The following is a 24,422-nucleotide window of genomic DNA, read 5'->3' as shown; positions in this document are numbered from 1 at the left end:
GAGTGGGGGCTCAAGTATGATTGTTGATAGGGTAGATGGTGAATAAATGCTAACTAATACCATGCTTTGAGCACAAGTGTAACTTTCAGTTTACTATTCAGGCAGAGGTGCTGGACTATAGTTAAAAAAAATTCAGAAAGGAGATGAAGAAAATGGAAAATAAGTTCCTGAAAATTTGCAAGTTGACAAAAGTATGTTTACTGTTAAAAAATTAGGCAGAAGAAGCAAAATTATATAGTACTTTAATGATAGTGGTCTATGTAACCAGGTCCAGCAAGCAGAAAATAACAAAGAAAATTATATGGATGATACTGGAGAATAACGAAAAATGACAGTGTGTTTGATGATAGCTTTTGAAATCTCTTGAACTAACAAGTCACTTAAAATTCTTCTTTTATTTATTGCTTTTATTTTTTTTTTTGCCTTCTCAAATAGCCTGGTTCTTCTGGTTTCTTTTAGATTACAAAACATCAATGTTCAGATAATGGACCCACAATTTCCTAAATTACTATTTTTCATGTTGTTTTCATTTTCCCCTCCTGTTTTTGTAATTTTAACTTTGTGAATTTCTAGTAATGGTTGCAATTGGACAATGTTTTTCTGTGCTTTTCTAAAAGCTAACATTTTGAGTAAGACAATATTTTTTTCACAGGCTGCACAGAATAAGTATGTAATTTAAAAAGGTCAACAAATAGTGGTTTGTGGTATCTTAAGTAATATGGGGACAGTTGAATGTGAATAAACTCTTCACTAAATTCTATGTTTCACTTTTATGTCTGCATTATGTAGGCAAAATGTTGCTGAATCCTATTATCATATTAGCCTTCCTATTCCACTCAATTTTTGCCCAAATAGGGAAGTTTTATTATTCTGTAGTGGATAAATAACAGTTTTTTATTCTTTCAGATACACGAACTGCTCTTTCATTCTGACTCTGCTGATCAATTTAGCTATCTTTATGTTCTCATTCTTTTTCTTTAATGAATTGTAATTCTATAGTTATAGGATTTTGTTTCCACATCAGCTTCTGCTCCAAACACATGTGTTACATAAAAGCTAGAAAAGATTAGGAAAATTATTACAGCAGTCTCCTCTTATTTCATTTCCTCACTTCTCTTCCCTTTTCTTTCCCTCTGCTTCTGTCTTCCCACTCCCTTAAATTGTTTCTACTTTTTCATCTGTAAAATAGGGTTCAGATCTTGTCTCTAACATTTACTAGCTCTGTGTCCAGGAAAAGTCTCTGAGCTTTAGTTTTCTGATATGTAAAATGGATATGATAATACTTGTAGAGACAAAACATTTTCTAAGGGTTCTATTTATTTAGGAGGATGGAGTTTTTAAAAAAAATCATTTTACAAATATCTTCACTTAAAATAGAAGTTTTATTTTTGTCAAATGATATTATCTCCTTGCATAACAGCACCCCTCTAAAAAAGAAATCTTCCTTCTCTCAATAAAGTAAATTTGGCTACTGTTTGAGAAACTGTTTTAATTATTTTAGGGGAATAGGGTGCCATTTGATAACAATATTTCAATACAGTATAGCTTCTCAAAAGTCCAAGGTTACTACGAGGATGTAGTGAACCCATTTTCATAGTCTATATCTTTAGAATACATTTGTTAAATGGGAATAATGTTCTTAATCCTTTATATCAATGTCCATCTTCTATCATTTTGTCTTGGCATCACCATCATTACTTGTCAGAAAAGAGATTCTGATAAAAGATGCCTAATATGGATCTTAGGTCCTTCCTGAAAATTAAATTTCCACTTTACAGGCAGCAAAAAGGTTTCATGAACAGAAATCTTGTGAATCTAGGGAAGATTTGTGATTTTGTCAGGCAAGGATACTCCCCAGTATGTATCTCTTTACATGCAAAGATACCCAACCAGTCTATGAGTTAGTAGAGAAATCCTGAAGAGTTGTCTAAAACACAGAATGATTGTGTGGATTTCCCAGAGTCAAACAACTAGTGAGTTTCAGAAGCTACATCTGATATATATGCTCTTACTCATTCCATTATACCATACTGGCTCACTAAAAAAAAAAAAAAAAAGAAAAAAAGGTTTCCTGGGCCAATATGGTGGCTGGAAAGCAGGGACTTGCGTGAGCTCCCACCCAGGTCCCTCTAAACACCTATAAAAATGGCTCTGAACAAATTCTAGAACTGCAGAACCCACAAAATAGCAGAGGGAAGCAGGGCTCCAGCCCAGGACAGCCTAGATGGTCTCAGGGTAAGGTCTATCACTCGTACCTGGGAGCAGAGTGGAGCAGAGCCCAGTGTGGGGTACTCAGACCAACCAGAATGGGAGCCAGGCAGAACAGGCTCTAGCGCCCTGAATCAGTGAGCTGTGGCAGTTACCAGACTTCTCAACCAACAAATACCAAAGACAACAGAGAAGGTTACTGGGAAAAGCTGCTGGGACAAAGCGGAAGGAGTTTGCTGTTTGGCCACTGCCCTGAGGGCGGACAGAGGTGGTGCAGCTACAGAGCTATAGCTGCAGTTGCTTCCTGCCCCAGGCCCACCTGTTGGGAGGAATTAAGTGGCAGATCTGAGTGGGAGTGCAGGGCCAGCTTAGATCTGAGTCAGGTCCAGGTTGGTGGTTCTTAGGGGAGGAGCAGCGCTGGTGTGGCAGAGCTTGCTGTGTAGCTCTGAAAACAACAGCACAGCCCCTCAAGCTTGGGACAAAATACTCTGTACTCTGCAAGCAGTCATACCCCACTGAAAAACTCAAGGGTCAAGTAAGTTGGCTGGGAACATGGCCAGGCAGTGAAAACAGACTCAGATTCAGACTCAGGCTTTGGAATCTTTCTTTGGTGACAAAGAAGGCCAAAAGATACAGACAGAAGAAGTCAAAAAAGTCAAAGAGCCTACATCAAAAGCCTCCCAGAAAAACATGAACTGGTCTCAGGCCATGGAAGAGCTCAAAAAGGATTTGGAAAAGCAAGTTAGAGAAGTAGAGGAAAAATTGGGAAGAGAAATGAGAGTGATGCAAGAAAATCATGAAAAACAAGTCAATGACTTGCTAAAGGAGACCCCAAAAATATGGAAAAACATACTGAAGAAAACAACACCTTAAAAAATAGATTAACTAAAATGGCAAAAGAGCTCCAAAAAGCCAATGAGGAAAAGAATGCCTTGAAAGGCAGAACTAGCCAAATGGAAAAGGAGGTCCAAAAGACCACTGAAGAAAATATTACCTTAAAAATTAGATTGGAGCAAGTGGAAACTAGTGACTTTATGAGAAATCAAGATATTATAAAACAGAGCTGAAGGAATGAAAAAAATGGAGGACAATGTGAACTATCTCATTGGGAAAACTACTGACCTGGAAAATAGATCCAGGAGAGAGAATTTAAAAATTATCGGACTACCTGAAAGCCATGATTAAAAAAAGAGCCCAGATATCATCTTTCAAGAAATTATCAAGGAGAACTGCCCTGATATTCTATAACCAGAGGGTAAAATAGAAATTGAAAGAATCCACCAATCACCTCCTGAAAAAGATCCCAAAAAGAAAATTCCTAGGAATATTGTCACCAATTTCCAGAGCTCCCGGATCAAGGAGAAAACACTACAAGCAGCCAGAAAGAAACAATTTGAATATTGTGGAAACACAATCAGGATAATACAAGATTTAGCAGCTTCTACATTAAGGGATCAAAGGGCTTGGAATATGATATTCCAGAGGTCAATGGAGCTAAGATTAAAACCAAGAATCACCTACCCAGCAAAACTGAGTATCATGCTCCAAGGCAAAATATGGATTTTCAATAAAGTAGAGGAATTTCAAGCTTTCTCAGTGAAAAGACCAGAGCTGAATAGAAAATTTGACTTTCAAACACAAGAATCCAGAGAAGCATGAGAAGGTAAACAAGAAAGAGAAATCACAAGAGACTTACTCAAGTTGAACTCTTTTGTTTACATTCCTACATGGAAAGATGATGTGTGTAATTCATGAGACCTCAGTATTAGGGTAGCTGAAGGGAATACACACACACACACACACACACACACACATATACATATATATACACATATACACACATATCTATCTATCTATCTATCTATCTATATAGACAGAGGGCACAAGGTGAGTTGATTATGAAGGGATGATACCTAAAAAATCAAATTAAGGGATGAAAGAGGAATACATTGAAAGAGGGAGAAAGGGAGAGATAGAATGGGGTAAATTATCTTGCATAAAAGTGGCAAGAAAAAGCAGTTCTGTAGGAAGGGAAGAGGGGGCAGGTGAAGGGGAATGAGTGAATCTTGCTCTCATTGGATTTGACTTGAGGAGTGAATAACATACACACTCAATTTGGTGTCTTACCCCACAGGAAAGAAGGAGGAAGGTGATAAAAAAGGGGGCATGATAGAAGGGAGGGCAGATAGGGGGAGGAGGTAATCAAAAGCAAACACTTTTGAAAAAGGACAGGATCAAGGGAGAAAATTGAATAAAGGGGGATAGGATAGGAAGGAGCAAAATATAGTTAGTCTTTCACAACATGAGGATTGTGGAAGGGTTTTACATAATGATATGCATATGGTCTATGTTGAATTGCTTGCCTTCTTAGGGAGGGAAGGTGGGGTAGGAAGAGGGGAGAGAATTTGGAATTCAAAGCTTTAAAAACAGATGTTCACAAAAAAAGTTTTTGCATGCAACTAGGAAATAAGATATATAGGCAATGGGGCATAGATATTTATCTTGCCCTACAAGAAAGTAAGGGAAAAGGGGATGGGGGAGTGGGGTGACAAAAGGGAGGGCTGACTGGGGAACGGGGCGACAAGAATACATGCTGTCTTGGAGTGGAAGGGAGGGTAGAAATGGTGAGAAAGTTTGTAATTCAAACTCTTGTGAAAAGCAGTGCTGAAAAGTAAAAATATTAAATAAAAAAAAGAAAGCAGAACATTTTTTCATATGACATTTGATAGCTTTGACTTCTGAAAATTGCTTGTTCATATCCTTTGACCATTCATCAGTTGGAGAATGGCTCATAGTCTTTTTTTTTATAAATTTGGCTCAGTTCCCTAAATATTTGAGAAATGAAGCCTTTATCAGAGAAACTATTTTCCCCTACTTCTCACTTTTTTACTCCCATCTCTCTGATGGTGGGTTCCCTGGGGACCAGGTCTCAAAGCATTTCAGTTTCCTCCAATGCTAGAAAATTCACGGTTCATCAGTCTAGATCTCTGCCCTGAGTGCCTTTTTGGAGGACAGAATTGGCACCATCTGGATGCTGGGGTCTTTCCCTCAGGCTTACTAGTTTTCCACACAGCCCTCCATGTTGCCTGTCCTGTTCCCTCTGTTTCTTTGTTCTTTGGCCTTGCCATACAAAACACTGCCAGGCTAGTGCTATGGCAGCCTGAAATAATTGCTGTAATTTAGAATTTGAATCAGTGAGTCTCTGAGCGTTCCTAGGAGTCTATGTTTGGGATCAATTTCAAGCCCAGACACATGTCCTGACCTTTCACGTTTTTTTCCTCTTCTCTTCTGAAGAGATCTTTTGTAGCCTAGTCTATTGAGGCCTCAGCAAATTTTTGCAGTTTTGACCTTGGATCTCCACTGGAAAGGAGGAGCATAGACTGGAGTATGGGTTGCATTTTATTGTAAGCAGGTGAGCAGTGTAGGCTAGTATAGACTTACTACCTATGCTGATGCAAGTGGTTGGAAAGGAATTAATTAATGATCTTGAGTTAGGCACTATTTAATAGCATTTTTAAAATGTCTTTTGGTTTCATTGTATGTTAAACCATGGAAATAGTTGAAGTTGTTTTATCTTTGGCACTTAACTTCTGTTTTGGAGAGGTTTGAGAGGTCATTTGGTTCAGAGAAAATGTCTAGTCCTCCATGTTGTTCATCACGTGACCAGTTTTAGTAACTTTGTAACCTTAATTCTAAATTGCTTTCTAAAGGCTATGGACCAAGTTATAGTTCTGTCAAGTGTATTGGATTGCCTCTCTTTCTGTAGCCCATTAAGCACGAACTATTTCACTCTTTTGTCATCTTTTCCAATTTGCATTCCCACCCCACCCCAAAAAGAAACTTTGATTTTTTACTTTGTTAGAAAAAACAAATCAGTTTGCTAGCTTATACATCTTTAGAATGAGGAGGAATAAAAGCATTTTTTTTCTGTTCCCCACTCCAAGTAACAAATGCATTATGCTACAAAAACTGGCTTTTCTTTATGAAAAATAAAGTGAATAAAAATTGAATAGAAGGGAAAAAAGAAACAATAGCAATTATGCCAGTGAAATCCTATGTGACTATTCATGAAATGAACAAGAAAACTTCATAAAATACGTAATCCATTTGAGAGGGATAGAAAGCTCTCATGTATACATTCGTGTAATAAAATTTGTTATTTTAGTGAATAGGTTTTGTATAGAAATTTCAAATTAAAAATGTGTATTCTTACCATGGGAGACCCCATGCCCACTGCAAGGCAATGTTTCTTTTAGAAATCTAATCCTAGTATATTTAATTGACTTTGAAAGAAGTCAGTTTGACAATTATACAGGAAATAGCAAAAAGGGAGATAGTGTAAACAACCACATAAACATCATTGTTTTGAAGAGAAAGCATTAATTGGCACACAGAAAAAAAAGTCTGATATGGTTGTGTTGGCTCAATATGCAAACTAAGCATGTAGCATGTCAATGCTACCCTGAGCAAAATCTACGTTTCTTATCAGCTGGTGTCCCCAGAACAGAATGATGAATCTATAGAAAACAAGTGGCAGATTCACAGGAGGGGAAAGTCTCAAGATTTGGCAGTTTAGAGTTAAGAACTAGTTAGATATAAATGGGAAAATAAACAACAACGAAGGAAGAAGGGATTGGATGAATCTTGCTTAAACAAGATTCTTTAAATTAAAATGCTTGCTCCATCTTGTCCAGGATTTCCAAACACATGGCATCCCAAGAAATAGTAGGAACTCTTTATCGCTTTATTTTGAGGAATATGCAAATGCTAAGAGAAGGGTTTCTAATTTCAGGTAACTGGAAAATCTCTCCATGGGGGCTGCTTACAACCCATGCCTATGATTAATAAGTCCAAGGGAATGGGTTCTTAACCTGGGGTTGATGAATTTAAAATACTCTTTTTTAACATAAATTGGTTTCCTCAGTAATCCCACATATTCATTTTATGTATTTAACAATGTTCTGAGAAGTTCATAGACTTTGCTGGAGTGTCAAAGGCATCAGTGACAGACGCAAAAAAGGAATCCATGGCACACTCCCTCTCTTAGGGAGTTGACTAAGGCACTGAGAGGTTAAGTGATTTGTTCAATGTCATGTAGGGTTAGAAGTCACAGATGAGATTTGAACCTAGATTTTTCTCATTCCAAGCTTAGTATACTCATCTCAGAACTCAAGGTGACTGTTCTTATCTGTGTTCCCTTTTCAGTTCAAAAAAATATGGAATAAGATGTACAAATCCTTCTGAAGAGAAGAAAAGATTTAGATGGTAGTAAACCAGGTAAGTACTAGACATGAGAAACAGACATGAAATTTCAACATCCTTATTTTTTTTTTATTTTTTATTTTATTTTTTTTTTAATTTTTTTTTAACATCCTTATTTTTTAAGGGAGAAAGCTAAAGTCTCTAAAAATCATATAGTTTAAATAAAAATGCAGGAAATGCAATAATAATAGTTATTTCCATAATTTTTAGTGGCTGTTTTGTAACATATTCTTAGAGAGTTGGTGAGATGATAAAATTTAAGTGACTTGCTCTGCATCGTAGATGTAGAAAATGGAAAGGACCTCAGAGGCCATTTAGTCCAACCCTCTCATTTTAGAGATGAGGAAACTGAGGCCCAAGGAAGTAAAGCGACTTGAAAAAGGTCACATGAGTAGTAAACTTCAAAGTGGGATTGGAATTTATCTTCTCTGACTCCAAAGTCAGTGTTCTCACACAGTCAGTATTTGTCAGCGGTGAGATCTGAATGCAAAACTTCCTGGCCGAGAGGCCAGCTTTCTCTTTATTAGGCCATGTTGTAGTTTTTTACTTTAAAATTTAAAGAATTTTTCTTTAAAATTTACAGAGCACTTTCCTCACCACTCTGGGGGGCAAGCAGTAGGAATATTGTCATTCTCGTTTTACACACAAGAAAACAGGTTCAGAAAATTTAAATGACGTATGTGTGATCACAGATCTTGTTAACATCGGTGACAGGATTTAAATACTGGCACACAATCTTCAAGTCAAGTGTACTTTCCCTTAAACCGCACTGCTTCTTTCCAAAGGCTCAGGAATGTTTTTGTAACTGTGCATAACTTACCCTAGAGAATTGAATGGGAATAGTTTTTGCCTCTTGAATTTGACTCTGGTATTTTGTCTTTCAGACTAGTTTAGCATTTAGTGTAATTCCTTCCCTTAGTTTGTCTGCTTGGCCAATTTATTAACTTTTTTTTCTTTTCAATTTAATCACATGAATCTTGAAATTGTGTCATTATTGATTGTATCTTTCTGTCCAGTACTCTGGAATGACTTACAGAAATGTCATATTAATTCATAGAGTAGAATATGTCAAATGAGAAGATAAGACTGGTGGTGCTTGCTCACTTACCAGACAGATTATTGCAGCCTCTTCCCAATGTCAAAAGAGAAAAGGAGGAGTGAAGGACTATTGTGTCTGTGAAAGGAAATTATAACAGTGTTCTTATAGCAAAGAAGAAATTATTTGGCTGGGAAGTAAAGTGAGAGATGAGAAGAAAGGGATTATTAAGAAATGCTCTAAAATGGAACTTTGCAAAGGTTGAGAAAGCAGATCAAGAAGTAATTTTTGAATGGAAATGCCTATTGAAAGCCCATTTCACTCAGAGACTTGTTTCAGCCTTAATGACGACTGGACAAAAATCACTTTGCAGAAAATAGGAAAAAAATGAAGGAGATGCTAAATAGATGTAAAGATAATAAAACAAAATTCCTATGTACAGTGAGAGTAGCAGATAGAAAGGAGAATAAGGGTAATTATATATAAACACTTTTAAAATGCCTTTCACCTTACCAAAAGAAACAAAAGAAAGTATTAAATTTCTTGGTTTAGTAAAAAGTTGGGCAAAGACAAGATTGTAATATCAATGGTAAATGAAATGGAAAATTCCATAGTTTCCAAAAAATCAAAGACTCCACACACTTTCTGAATTTATAATTTGAGATTGTAGATTTGACTTTCTCTAGTGGAGATTTTTGGATTTTTCTCAAAGGTCATTACATTCCAACAGTTTTAAGGGTCCTATACATTGTTAAACATCTGCTAAAACATAGGTTAAGGAGGAATTAAGTTCAATGTCATGAATGAGCAGAGGAGGTTTCCATCTAAGTAATGTCATTTCAGGGATTCAGACATATTCTTCCTCCTCTAATTCTGCAAAAATACTCCCCCCCCCCCCATATAAGCTTAGGGAAATTCTAATATTAGAGATGAATTTCATCCACTTATGGTCCCTTCACCCATTTATGGTGTTTACGTAGAGAGATACCTGGGAATAGAAACACATTAAAGATAAATGAGTTTAAGTAGTCGGGGACTTTAACTGAAATCAAGGTGAAGATGGACAGAGCAGAAGATTTTGGCCTCTTTGGGACAGGGATGACATGGTCATGGAGTCTTGGTGGGTGGTGGAAAATAGAGATGATAAGGTATGAGAAAATACCAAATATAAACTGTGATTATCCAAAAAGATTGTCAATAGTTGTCCTGGAACAAAGTTGAAATGATTAGAATTTACAAATCAAAACTCTTAGAGTTCTATATCATTTGACCCCAATTCAACTTTCCCACCTCATTGAATATTTTCCCCTTTCCCACACTTTCTAATCCTACTAAAATACCTCTTCTCTCTCTTCTTTACTCACAATACTTCATCTCTTGTATTAATATCTTCGCCCTGGCTGCCTCGTATGCCTGGAATGGACTCCCTTTTTACTTCAACCATGTAGAATCCCTCTCTTCCTTTAAGATACAGATCAAGCACCATCTTTTTCTTTTCTTTTTCTTTTGGAGGGGGGAAGGCAGGGCAATTGGGGTTAAGTGACTTGCCCAAGGTCACCCATCTAGTAAGTGTGTCAAGTGTCTGAGGTCAGAGTACAGCTCAAGTCCCCCTGACTCCAGAGCCTGTGCTCTACTCACTGTGCCATTTGGCTGCCACAACCCTGTGCTTTTCATGAACTTTTCCTGATCATCCCACTTTCAAGAACTTTTTCTCCCAAACTATGTTGAATTTATTTACTGTATATAAGCTTATATTAATTATTTTTGTGTTGTTTATTCTTACATATATGTCTCTGACTATTAAAATATAAATTCACTGTGAGTAGGGATTGCTTCATTCTTTCCACTTGTACCCCCTAGTGCCTAGCATAATTCCTATTTTAATAGCATGGGTTTACTAAATACTTACTATTTGATTGATTGGGATAGATGTTGATTAAAGACTGGATAACTATCTATCTTCCCCAAGTTGGCTTCTTTGGTTGGAGCAGTATGTTATCAATGCAGAGGCTTTGAGTTTGAGTCTTGTGTAGAGAAAGATCATAAAGCCTTGTTCCAATGTTAGTTGAAGAAACTTCATCTCTAACCCTGGCAAGAGCATACTGTTGGGCAAAAAGAAAAGAACCACAGCCAGTTCAAAGAAGGGAAACCTACTAGCAAAAAACTGAAAAGTCAAATACTCCTGAGAGTGGTGGTCTATGAGTATAATCTTTGTATAGTCTTCCTTCGCTCACCTGTGAAAGAAAAAAAAATACACCAAAAAAAGAAAAAAGAAAAAGAAAAACACACCCAAAAAACTGTTTAAATGCAAATGTATGTATGTAAGATTTCTATATTATTTTCCTCCTAAGGAGGATTTGATCTTTTGGTTCTTTCAAGTAAATAGAGCTAAATTTTACCAATGAAAATTTGGTGAAGGAATTTGTCTTCATTCTGAGGTAAATCCCCTTGAAATTTCTAATTTCATTCCTAGATACAGCAACCAAAAAAGGGAAAATATAAGACTTAGAGTGGGAATGTGATTAACTCAATTCAAGAAGAATTCATTAAGTAACTCTGAGGTGCCCATTTCTAGGTTAGGGACAGGATAGAAAGAAAAATGGTCTCTGATCTCAAGGAATTTACAATTTATTGGAAGAAAAATAGAATGCACATGAATCTATCTATCTATCTATCTATCTATCTATGTAATACATAAAAATCAAAAGTAATTTTCATGAGTTGAGAACAATAGGTACTAGCGGAATTGGGGAGGCCTTAATAGGAAGTGGCACTTGAAGGAAACTAGGGATTCCAGATAGAGTTGAAGAAGGGAGGAGCCTTCTAGGCAGAGGAGGGTGTATATGTAGGGGTAGAGAGGAGCAGGGAGGCAGCCTGTACAAAAGTACGTATGTAGGCAATAGGATGTTGTGTATGGGGAAGAGCAGATAGGTAGTTTGTTATCTGTTAAGAAAATTAGGTCATGGAGAGATTTTCTAGTCCAGCCCTCTTGTTTTATAGGCAAGGGAGGAAACTGAATCCTAAAGCAGTGACATGAGTTGTATAAGGTAACAGACATATAGCAAGTAACAAAGGCTCTATTTGAACTCAAGTTTACTGATTCTAGATCCAGTGACTTTTCTACTATATCATTCTATCTTTGAGTACAACAGTAAGGTTGAAGAATCTAGATCAGAGGGTGAAACACAGGCCTTTGAACTGCATATAACCTCACAACACTTTCAAGCCTGGTGTGAGCCAGATTAAAATGTAATTGGAAAAATTTAACAAAATAAATAAAAATACAATAAAATGTAGACAGTATCACATTTTAAAACTTAAAAAGTCAATATGCAGCCTTTAAATATTCTTACATGTGATTTAATAGTCCTCATTTATTTTTGAGTTTTATACCACTGATCTAGATGGCCATTAAAATGGCAGACAGTTCATAGACTGTAGGCATACCACTCATTGCATTTGTTCTACTGTTAGACACCATTTCTCAAATCAAAACCATAAATGTGCAATTTTTGAAAGATTTTTTCTGAACCTGAGGAAATTGTTTTACTATTGATACCTCTTTTTAAAAGGGTATGTAAGATTTAAAACAGTATTAGTATAAAGGAGAAAAAATGAATGTGGTCCACCTGCCATTTCATTTAAAGTGGTTACAAAGGAAAATTCAATTTTAATTCTACCAGATCATAGAACATATTACATCACACAGAATTCACAGCCATAAGGTCATTAAACTTTAAACAGCTATGAAATAATGTAGGACTAGTGGGCCTTGATGGACTTGGCCACCTGTCATCTCCACAGGCTCTGTTTCTTTTATCCATAAACATCACTTGAATCAATCTAGCTGGAGGGTGGGAGGGAGGGTACACAACCTCCCCTCAATCCAGCTACTCCCTCAGGATACTGTCATTTTTTTGTACGGAAATGTGTAGGCGGTGTGATATAGAAAAGAGGGAGTTGAGTATCATAGATTTATAGCAGAAAGGAATGATTATTGTGATAGAATACAATCCCCTTGCCCAAGATCATTCTGGTACTAAGCAACAGAACCATAATTCATCCCCATCTTTTTTTTTAATCCAAATCAGACATGCTTTCCACACTGCTCCCTGAGAATGGGCAGCAAGCACCACTGATGTCTGCTGAGAATGGCTAGAGGTGAGAGCTTAAAATAAGCACTGCTCTGGGGGAAGTCAGTGGAGTATTAGAGAAGAACAATGTAGAATAGCAGCACCCAGGAAACCCTGGCTGTATGACCACTAAGAAACTGAGATTGCAGAGGCTTATGGGAACAGAGTAGTTCACTGTGGGGAATTATTATTTTCTCTAAGTTCTGATGTAACTCCTATTGGTTTCCTTAAATCCATAAATTAACCTCTTCATGTTTTGAACATTGTAAACTGTCTGCTTGTAAGGGGATTTGGTGACTACAAAGGTGAAAGGGAAAGGGAGCATAATAGGCATTAAAATTTTTGATCATCTGGATGAGAGCAGTGAGTCAAAGAAATGAGAGGTATTCCAAAGTATTTCCAGCCCGTTAGTGTCAGGAAAGATCTTCCAGTGCATTATTGAATTAAACATGATAAAAATTAACTTAGAATTTATTCAGGATGTCATATCTATTTGGTGACACTTTTGGATTTTCAGGGTTATGTGTCAAACTCAGCATCAAATGAATTACTTTAAAAATAAATCTATATAAAACCAATAAAAGAACTTACAAATTGAATGCTTTACATGGGTAGAGATGGCAGTGATGGAAGGCCCTTAACAAATCATTCATATTTTTTCATAAAGAGAAACTTTAGGATCATAGAATCACAGTGTTAAGGTGTGAAGGGAGCTCAGAAGCCATGGAGTTCAACCTTCTCATTTTAACAGTTAGAAAAGTGAGATCTAGGCAAGTGAAGTGACTTGTCCAAGGTCACACAGGTAAAAAATGTCAGAACAAGGATGGCAATTGTTATTCTGATTGAAAAGAAGTTAGTATTAATGTCTAATGTACTACACTGTCCCATAAGTTGTTATTCCAGGTAACACCTATTATTCAAGGAAAGCACTTTCCCTATTATACTCTGTTTCTTGTTCTTTTCCCTTTTGGTGTAGCTACTTTATTGAAAATTAAAGTCACTTGAGTTGACCTATAAGATGGGTTACATAATATCACTTGAATTCTTCTATGAATTGCTTAATAGAATGCTTTGGAATTGAAAATGATTTGCAAGGAACTTTGATCATGAGCAAATAAATAATATGTTGTTTACAGTAGCTTAGTATATGCAAATGACCAATTCATTAAAATTGGTAATAGCTAGCTAGATCATACCCTCTAACTGTGGGGATTTCACAGGGTTCTGTCCTGGGCTCTCTTCTCTTTTCCTTCACTACCACTTCACTTGGTGATCTCATCAGCTCCCATGGCTTTAAGTACCATCTTTATGCTGATGATTATCATCTGCCTATTCTGTCCAGACCTCTCTGCTGATCTCCAACCTTGCACCTCTTTTCAGACATGGTGAAAAGGTATTTTCTTACATCCTTGGTGAAGAGGAAGATCAAAGCTCCTACATCCAAAGTCTTCAAGAAAAATATGAAATGGTCTCGGGCCATGGAAGAGCTCAAAAAGGATTTTGAAAATCAAGTAAGAGAAAGAGAGGAAAAATTGGGAAGAGAAATGAGAGGGATGCAAGAAAATTATGAAAAATGAGTCAACAGCTTGCTGAAGAAGACCCAAAAATGCTGAAGAAAATAACGCCTTTAAAAATACACTACCCAAATGGCTAAAGAGGTGCAAAATGCCAATGAGGAGAAGAATGCCTTAAAAATCAGAATTGGCCAAATGGAAAAGGAGGTCCAAAAGTTCACTGAAGTAAATAATTCCTTAAAAATTAGAATGGAGCAAATGGAAGCTAATGATTTTATGAGAAATCAAGAAATTATAAAACAAAACCAAAAGAATGAAAAAAGTAGAAGAAAGTGTAAAATATCACATTAGAAAAACAACTGACCTGGAAAATAGATCCAGAAGAGATAATTTAAAAATTATTGGACTACCTGAAAACCATGATCATAAAAAAAGCCTAGACATCACCTTTTAAAGAAATTATCAAGGAAAACTAACCCTAATATTCTAGAAGCAGAGGGTAAAATAGAAATTCAAAGAATCCATTGATCACCTGAAAGAGATCCCTAACGGAAAACTCCGATGAATATTGTAGTCAAATTCCAGAACTCCCAGATCAAGGAGAAAATACTGCAAGCAGACAGAAAGAAACAATTCAAGTATTGTAGAAAAAACACAATCAGGATAATACAAGATTTAGCAGCTTCTACATTAAGGGATTGGGGCTTGGAATATGATATTCCAAAGGTCAAAGGAGGTAGGATTAAAACCAAGAATCACTACCCAGCAAAACTGAGTATAATACTGCAGGGGGAAAATGGAATTTCAATGAAATAGAGGACTTCCAAGCATTCTTGTTGAAAAGACCAGAGCTGAATAGAAGATTTGACATTCAAATATGAGAATCAAGAGAAGCGTGGAAAGGTAAATGGGAAAGAGAAACCATAAGGGACTTATTAAAGTTGAACTGTTTACATTTCTAGATGGAAAGATGATGTTTGTAAGTTGTGAGACCTTTTTCGGTATTAGGGTAGTTGGAGGGAGATTTATACATACATGCATATATACATATATACATACATATACATACATACATATATATATATATATATCTGTCTTACTCTGTGTCTGTGTGTGTCTGTGTGTGTCTGTGTGTGTATGTGTGTAAGTATATATATGGAGGGGGGGCACAGGGTGAGTTAAATATGAAGGGTTGATACCTAAAAAAATAAAAGTAAGTGTTGAGAGGAATGTGCTGGAAGAAAGGAAAGGGAGAGGTAGAATGTAGTAAATCACCTCACATAAAAGAGGCAAGAAATAAGGGAAGGGAAGAAGGGGGAGGTGAGAGGGAATAAGTGAGTCTTACTCTCATCGGATTTAGCTTAAGGAGGGAATAACATACACACTCAATTGGGTATGGAAAGTCTATCTTACCCTACAGGAAAGCAGGGGGGAATAATAGAAGGGACAGCAGATTGGGGGAAGGGATAATCAGAAGCAAACATTTTTGTGGAGGGACAGGTCAAAGGAGAGAATGGAATTAATGGAGGGCAGGACAGGTTAGAGGGAAATATCATTAGTCTTTCACAACATGACTGTTATGGAAATGTTTTGCACAACTACACATGTATAACCTATATTGAATTGCTTACTTTCTCAATTAGGGTGGGTGGAGAGGGAGGAAGGGAGAGAATGTGGAACTCAAAGCTTTAAAAATGAATGTTAAAAACTGTTTTTTACATGCAACTTGGAAATAAAATATACAGGCAATGGGGTCTAGAAATCTATCTTGTCCTACAGGAAAAAAGAAAAGAAGGGGATAAGAGAAGGGGGCGGTGATAGAAGGGAGTACAGATTGGAGGAAGGGGTAATTGGAATTCAAAATCTTGTGGAAGTGAATGTTGAAAACTGAAAATAAATGAATTTTTAAAAAATTAAAAATTGTCTCTGTCTTTACTCTGGTACTGCCACCCCCCCCCCCCATTCAGGGCCTCCACCTGACAACTAGAATATTTCAATAGCCTGCTTGCGGATCTGTCTCAAGTTTCTCCCCACTTCAATCCATCTTGTATTCAGGCACCAAAATCATTTTCCTAAAGCACTGGCTTGACTATATCACCCACCTACTAGATAAGATTTGGTGGCTCCTTATAACCTCCAGGATTAAATATAAGCTCTTCATGATTTTTAGACTTCTGTTACCTTTCCATTCTTTTTACATCTTGCTCCCCAGTATATACTCTGATCCAGTGACACTGGCCTCCTGGCTGTAACATGAACAAAATAGTCCATTTCTTGATTGTGAGCATTTTACTCTGGCTGTCCCCCATGCCTGCAATGCTGTCTCCTCAACTCGGTGTATTCACTTCTTTGGATATTTTTAAGTCCCAACTAAAATCCCATCTTTTATAGGAAGCGCCTCCCAACTCTTCTTAATTCTAGTATCTCTCCTCTGTCAATTATTTCCTATGTAACCTGTATATATCTTGCTTTGTATATATTTGTTTGCATATTCTCTCCCCTGTTAGATGGTAAGCTATTTGAGGGCAGGGATTGACCTTTGCCTCTTTTTATATCCTCAGTGCTTAGCAGAGTGCCTGGTAGATAGTTAACACTCAATAAATGCTGAATGATTGATTAATTGATGAGATGCTTACATGATGCTGGGTTGCATTTAACTTCTCTAGGCCTTAGTTTTCTCAGGTGTAACATGAAGGAATTAGAATAAATGGTCACAGACACCCCTTCCAACTTCAAATCTGTGATCCTACGGAATTGAAAAAACAAAACAAACATAAATCAACATATTTTTCTGTCATGGACTCATGTCCAAAGTATTTCCTCCTCTGGATTTTCTCTCTGCATAGAACAAGATTTTGCTTTAATTTCAAGTGTACCTTAACTTTACTCAAAGTCTTCCTGCCTCAAAAAAGGGAAAGTTAAAAAAAAACCCATCAGGAAATGTAAGACATCTGCCAAACTGTCATTGGGATTTTGAATTTGGGAGGAAGGTATCCCTAACTCCACATTCTAGGGTAATGAATACATCTTGTCTTATGGATTACTGTAAGCTGTTTATGTGTGCAGATCATATCCTCTCTCAATGTTCCATCTACCCTACTGTCTAGGAAAGTGATCTGTACGTAGTAGACTCTTAAAAATACCTGCTGAGTTAAATCAAACCCTGAGAAAGCTGAACATCACCACAGAGACTACTAAGAATAAAATAATAGCTGTTCTGCATTTGACCTCTTGATCACATCAGGGAGCAATGCGTTATGTGAAAAGGATTGGTTCTATTGTCAAAGAAGGAAGGAGATCTTACACGCAGAATCAATTTCAGTCTCCAAAACTTATAGAGTAAAAATTAAAATCAGCTTATAGAAACTCAATCCATCAATCTAACATGTTTATAATTTAATATAACTTAACTCTAATGTAACAAGTAAGGTGACTTTTCTCAGCACAAATCTCTGGCTGCCTCTATCCTACCCAGAATTAATTTAGCCTTACACATCTCTTAGTCATGTATTGGAAAGAGAGAATAAGTCTCCTTCAGTTTCAGTTTAATTCATAAATCAATAATGATGCCTTGAGAAGGGATTGAAATATTATTATTTAACAATGTGGATGAGAAATAAGGATCTGTGATTTCAAGTGTGCTCTTTTTCCCTAGGATACTCACAAGATCTTGGATCCAGCTCAGTTAATCAGTTCTGAGACACAGTTATGAACCACTAGAAAAACTTAAAAGACCAGGCTAGTATGGAATGAAGGGCAGCTAGGTATTACAGAGGATAGAGTGCCAGGTCTCAAGTCAGGAAGACTCCTTTTTCTGAGTTCAAATCTGACTTCAGATACTTACTTGCTGTGTGACCCTGGGCAAGTCACTTGATCATGTTTGCCTCAGTTTCCTCATCTATAAAATGAACTAGAGAAGGAAATGGCAAACCACGCCATTATATTTGCCAAGAAAACTTCAAATGGGGTCATGGAGTTGTACATGACTGAACAACAAAAACAACAGTGTGAAATGAATGAATGAAAAATAAATGAATGCATGAAGCATTTGTTAAACCCTTACTATGCAAAGCATTGTGCCAAGCAATGAGACTACAAATAGAAAAGTAAGATCTCACTGGTCCTCAAAGTGTTCACATTCTAATGGGTGTAAGCAACACACATAGAAGGTTTTAGCTGCAAATCAGATAAAAAAGGTCCCATCGTCTTTAGAGTGTAGTGGCAAAGCTGATGGTAAGGTCTCTTCCTTAATGCCATCATCAGGGAAGGGTAAAGCTCTTTAAACAAAGATCATATGGTTAAGAGGCAGCATTATAAATGGCACCATTTATAGTTCTAGTTATAAAATAGATTAAATCAATATTATAAATCTAGAGTTGAAAGGGGCCATAGAGAACACATAGTCCACCTCCCTAATTTTACAGATAAGGAAATTTCTGAGGACCAAGGAGGTTAAGTGACTTGCTGAAAGTCACATAGGTTTGAATTTAGGTCCCATTACTTTATGTTTACTGCTTTAACATACATAGTATAGAATGGACTGCTACTCGGTTCCCTTACCCCAACGTAGAGCAGTCATTCCAGTATCCGTCAGCAGTCAATGCAAGTGTATGGGTATACATTAAATGTCTTTACAAAACAACCCATAATTGTGGAGGATGATTGGTTCCTTTCATTATTCTGAGGATTAGGGCAAGTCAGATTCTCTTGCAGTATTTGCCATTCTGCTACTTTGCAAGCACCAGTAGTGCTTCAGGATATAGATATATAAGGGGCAAACTGATATAGATGTCATGTTCAAGGGTGTTAGGGTTAGAATCAAGAATTTGGCAATCATGAACCCAATTTGAAAAAGGTAAAATAAATACTTATCAATAATAAATACTTATTATCAATAATAAAACATATAGCGTTTAATACACTTGAAAAATATGTAAATAGAACATCACCAAATTAGAGAAGCAGAGGTATCTTTCCTTACAGGAGGAAGGGTCTCATACTGACAAAGATATCTGACATTACTAATAAATCCATGAATGTAGGACATAACACCAAAACATTCCACCAACCCTTGCATGCAAGCTTACTGGGTACACTCATGATTGGTGTATGTAGAGGTTGTTCAGGGATATATTGTCCTGGATTTATTCCTTTTTAAAAAGTTCCATTTCCCTTTGTTCGCCTCAGCATATTACCCTATGGATCAGAGCCTCCTCAGGACATTTCAAATCAGCCTGCTGGATTCTGGGAAGTGTTGGTTCCCTAGCACTATCTCATGTGCTGTTTCAAGTCTTGGAATTAAAACCAGCATGGAGACCCAAGGTAAGGCATTTAGCACACCTTTTTTTTGTTTGTTTCCATCCTAGTTCATGACTTCATTATCTCTTTCCTGAACTACTGCAACAGCCTCCTCATTGGACTCCTTGACTCCAATCTCTCCCTTCTCCAAGTCATCCTTCACTTAACTGCTAAAGTGATTTTCCTAAAGCACTGGTTTGACCGTGTCACTCCACTTAATAAATTCCAGTGCCTCTCTATTGCCTTTATGATCCAATATAAACTTATATATTTGGAATTTTAAGCCCCCCACAAACTGACCTCAAATTCTCTTTCCAACCTTGTAAAAGATCCTTTTCCCAAATTTTCCAAGACAGCTAAGCTGACTTCTTTTTGTTTTGTTCTTCTCACATCAAATTCCATTCTGTCTTCAATTTTCACTCCTAGAATCCCTAGTTTCGTTAAAAGCTCACCTCAAGCACCAGCTTCTCTATGAAGACTTTTCTGATCTCCCAGATGCTGGTACCTTTCCTCTCAAATGAATTTTGTATTTATTTTGTATATCTCTATACATATATATGTATTTATCATCTGCATGTATGTACACATATGCATACATGTATGTATGTGCATATACATGTATATTGTGCAAACACACACTTTTCCCACGTTTTCTCCCCTGAAAGAATATAACTCCTTCAAGAAAGGTTTGTTTAATTTTTATATTTGTATCCTTAGTGCCTAGCATAGTACCTGGCATATAATAGATATTTAATAAATGCTAGTTGACTGATTCTGTCAAATTTTTCCTCACTTCTCCAGAAACAACTACTTGAAAGGAAGAGTTAGCAGATTTATAAGATTATAGATTGATAGTTGGAAGGGATCTTAGATATCATCAAGTCTAATCTCATTTTGCAAAGGAAGAAACTGAAGTATGGGGAAGTTAAACAACCTGTTACGGGTCCTACAACTAGTAAGTGTGAGGCAAAATTCAAATCCAAGGCTTTCTGATGTGAAGTTCATCCGTCCATCCAATATACTATGCTGCCTTTGGGTTCTAGTTTCAACTCGACTGTCACTAGTTTGTCAGTTAATTGCTTTTTTACATCTTCTACTTCTTTAGAGGGATTTTCTATCATGAATTTTTTTTCTTCCTCTGCTAATTGCGTTTTTGAATTCTGCATTGAGAGTTCCAATTTCAGACCTATAGTCACTACCAATTTCTAAGTTTATTAATTTTATTTCTTGTTTGAAACCTTATGAAATTTACTATTGTTATATTATTTTTGGAGACTCTAGAAGATTGTCTTTTTAATCAAGCAAAATTGGCTGATTTCCTTCATATTATAATATTTGCTAAGTGACCTTGTGTTCCTTTGGAGTTTTATTCATTTTTCTTTCTGTTGCTTTATCTGCTTCTGAACTGTGCTTTTTTTAAAAGCCCTTTCCTTTGATATCTTTGTTACTTCATCCTTTTTGTTAGGATTATATAATAATAGCTTTGGGTATAGAACAGAATTCAGCAGCAACCTAGTCCAGCCCTCTCATTCTAGAGATGAGGAAATGTGACCCAGAGAATTTAAGTGATGAGTTCAAGGTCACAACAAGTAAGCAGCAGAGGCAAAAGGTCAGGTCCTCTTACTCAAGAGTCAGTGTTCTTTCCCCATATCATATAGTTCATATTCCCTGTTACTTCCTCTCTCATTTATTTTCCTTTTCTGGTAAGTAGATCCAATGAAACTAGGCTTCAGGAGAACCTCATCTTTCTCTTATGGGGAAGGAGTTGATGAAGATTGACCAACCTGGGTCCCTTCCTTTAGTAAATTGGTAGGGGACAGCATTGAGTTATGTTTCCATTTCTCTTTACATTAGACCCAACATAGCTATCCAAACATTTTTTGAGGGGGGAGGGCAGGGCAATTGGGGTTAAGTGACTTGCCCAAGGTCACACAGCTAGTAAGTGTGTCAAATGTCTGAGGCTGGATTTGAACTCAGGTCCTCCTGACTCCAGGGGTGGTGCTCTACTCACTGTGCCACCTAGCTGCCTCCATATCCAAACATTTTTAATCCTTTGATTTGTAGTCAGGTGACTGTCTTTTCCTTGATGTGACTTGGCAGTATCAGAAACAATTTTTGGGGGGTGGGAGGCAGAATATGATAGTGTTCCAAAAGAATCACTGATATTTTGGTGGCCTCTGTCATAAGTCTGAGCCACCAGACCTCAATATACTTTGTTCATTATCTCTACTTTTATACTTTCAATAAATCCATATGAAATTCTTTTCTGTGGTATTCCAAACATTCACCCTTTATACACCTGACCTTGAAGGAAAAGACCCTAGAATCTAGAGAGACAAGAAAAGGTTTTATGTAGAAGGAGATGAACTGAATTATGAAAGAAAACATGGATTCCAAGGGGAAGAAGTGAGGAGAGAGAGCATTCCAGGCATGGCTGACAGACAGCAAAATGGCATGAAAACATACAATGAAGTATCCTGTGTGAGCACAAGCAAGAAGGCCAGTATAGCTGGACCACAAAGTGTAAGGAAGAGACTACTGTGTAATAAGGTAGGTAAATTAGAATGGGGCCAAGTTGTAGCTGTGTGTAGGATGGATTACTGTAGAGAGAGCCTTGAGGCAAAGAGACCAGATAAACTATTACTAGGTAAGAGGTGATCAAGATCTGAGGTATGGTGGTAGTTATCTGAGAAGAGAAAAGAGAATGTATGAAAGAGATCTCATAATGATAGGAACAATAATGGGTTCTAGTTGAGAATGTTTATTTTGAGCTGCTCATGGTATATCCAGTTTGAAAAAAAAAACAATTGGCAATTGGTAATGCTGAAATGGTACCCAGGATATATAGATTTAGAAGTTACTTAAGGACAATTTTTCCCTCATACAATAAAATTGATTATATTAACAGCTACACTTTACTTTAAAAAATAGACTTTAAAAAGGAAACAGTATATGTAGCATAGACATATGTGTCCATACGTTCTCTCTATAAAACACACACACATATACATATATACATACATATATATACATATATATATATATATACATTTATACACATACATACGTACATACATACATACATACGTCCTAGTGTGGTTTTATCTAAAAATGCCTAAAAAGCTCAATATACTATTATAAATAATGATTTTTATGGATTTAACACTGCTTTAGTTTGCCATTGTCTCAATGGCAAATCCTTTAAGGATTAAATGATAAAAAGGTACCTGACCTAAAGTAATTTATAACTCTGTAAGAATTGTGGTATGTGGAGATATCTTAAATTCTGTATGTGAAGAGGAAAATAAATAAATTGGATTTAAAACTGAAAAAGAAATACATCCACACATGTAAATGTATATAATTTATTCATTAGGTGGCACAGTAAGTGTGACTGTGGCACATCCAGGATATAGGATTTGACTCTAAATTTCCTTAGAGGTAGCAACACACTGCCTCTTAGCTTCTCAGTTTTCAAGAATCCAAGATTATAGATTTAGAGCTAGAAAAGATGTTAGATCATCTAGTCCAACCCCTTTGTTTTATACATGGATAACTGAGGCCCAGAGAGAAGTGACTTCCCCCTATTCAGATAGGAAATGGCAGAATACAGTGTGAATTGAATACGATGTCTTATATCACCTGGGGACATTTTTCGAATGGCTTCTTAGCTATTGGAAAATGAATGTTTTATTTAGAGTGTTCTATTTCTATTAGGGGATTTCTGTGTTCTATTTAGAGGATTTCAAGCATTGGTGAGCAGGCTTTAAACGGTTAGGTGCTGTTCCTGGAGCTTCTAAAACTCCACTATATCATGGACCATGACTGAGCATATCCTTAGCGCTTTGTTATGTACCTCCTCCTAGACTACAGCAATAAGGACATTTTCCATTGAAGTATATTATTGTTTGTGTGTATATCTTCTATTCCCCATTAGGAGTTAAGTACTTTGACAGCAAGGGCCTTATTTTATGTACTTGTGTATAGGACAACACCTTACTAGGCCTTTGGAACATAGTAGCCAGATTCTCAATAAATACTGGTAAGGTAGTAAACAAGCATTGAAGTGCTTACTATAATACTGGCCCTTGCGTTAAGCACTAGGAATATCACTGTAAGAAAAAAGAAAGTCTTTGCCCTCAAATATGTTATTTTCTAAAAAGGGAAGACAGTACATAAAAAGAAGGTGCAAAAAGGTGGGAGTAGGGAGCATATTGGGGTATGATGGAGAAATCTTGAGTTTACACTATAGAGAAATGGAGAGATGGATGGCATAGATGCCCTTCTTAAATGGAGGTTCTGGGAAGAATGAGGGACATGGGGACAGAATGTACATAGGAGGAATGAGTTGCAGGGCCGAAGTGATCTTCCAGAATGAAGAGGTTTCTGCAACGGGATGGAGAAGTCCCAAGCATAACTTGAATCCTGACTACTGGGCCCCTAAAAGTCATTACTTCCTCATTTTATATTTCTATCTTGAGGAAGAGCAGCTGCACCAGGAGAATTTCAAGGAATAGAGGAAGGAGAAAACTGAGAGAGCATGAGAAGAGGTATCAGACAGGTAAACATACCAACTACATCAATTGTTGGGTGGTAGACACAGGAGACAGGTTCACTTTTGATCCAGGCAGACAGGAAACAGGGAGTTAAACAAGCTTACTTTATTCTAGTCTTCTCAAGAAGGTTTGCTGATAATGGGAGCACCAACTCCTAAAGCATCCCTTAATTACTCTTCTCGCAGGAGTGGGTGAGAATATAGTAGAAGCTACAACTCCTACAGGTCCCCTAAGTCTCAATGGGGGCCGGTAGAGTCTAATACACACATAGACAAATCTCCCCAACCTTGATTGGGGCTGATCAAGGTACACACAGAATTCCAGCTTGTGCATTCTCCTCTAAGCCTCAATGGGGGATGGTTGAGCCAAGCATACATGCACATTCCCCTTGTGCATTCCTATTACCCACCTTACT

Source organism: Trichosurus vulpecula, chromosome 7 (genome assembly GCF_011100635.1).
Source record: "Trichosurus vulpecula isolate mTriVul1 chromosome 7, mTriVul1.pri, whole genome shotgun sequence".
Taxonomy (NCBI): Eukaryota; Metazoa; Chordata; class Mammalia; order Diprotodontia; family Phalangeridae; genus Trichosurus; species Trichosurus vulpecula.
The sequence above is the reverse complement of the archived record's forward strand: the minus strand, read 5'-3'. Positions refer to the sequence as shown.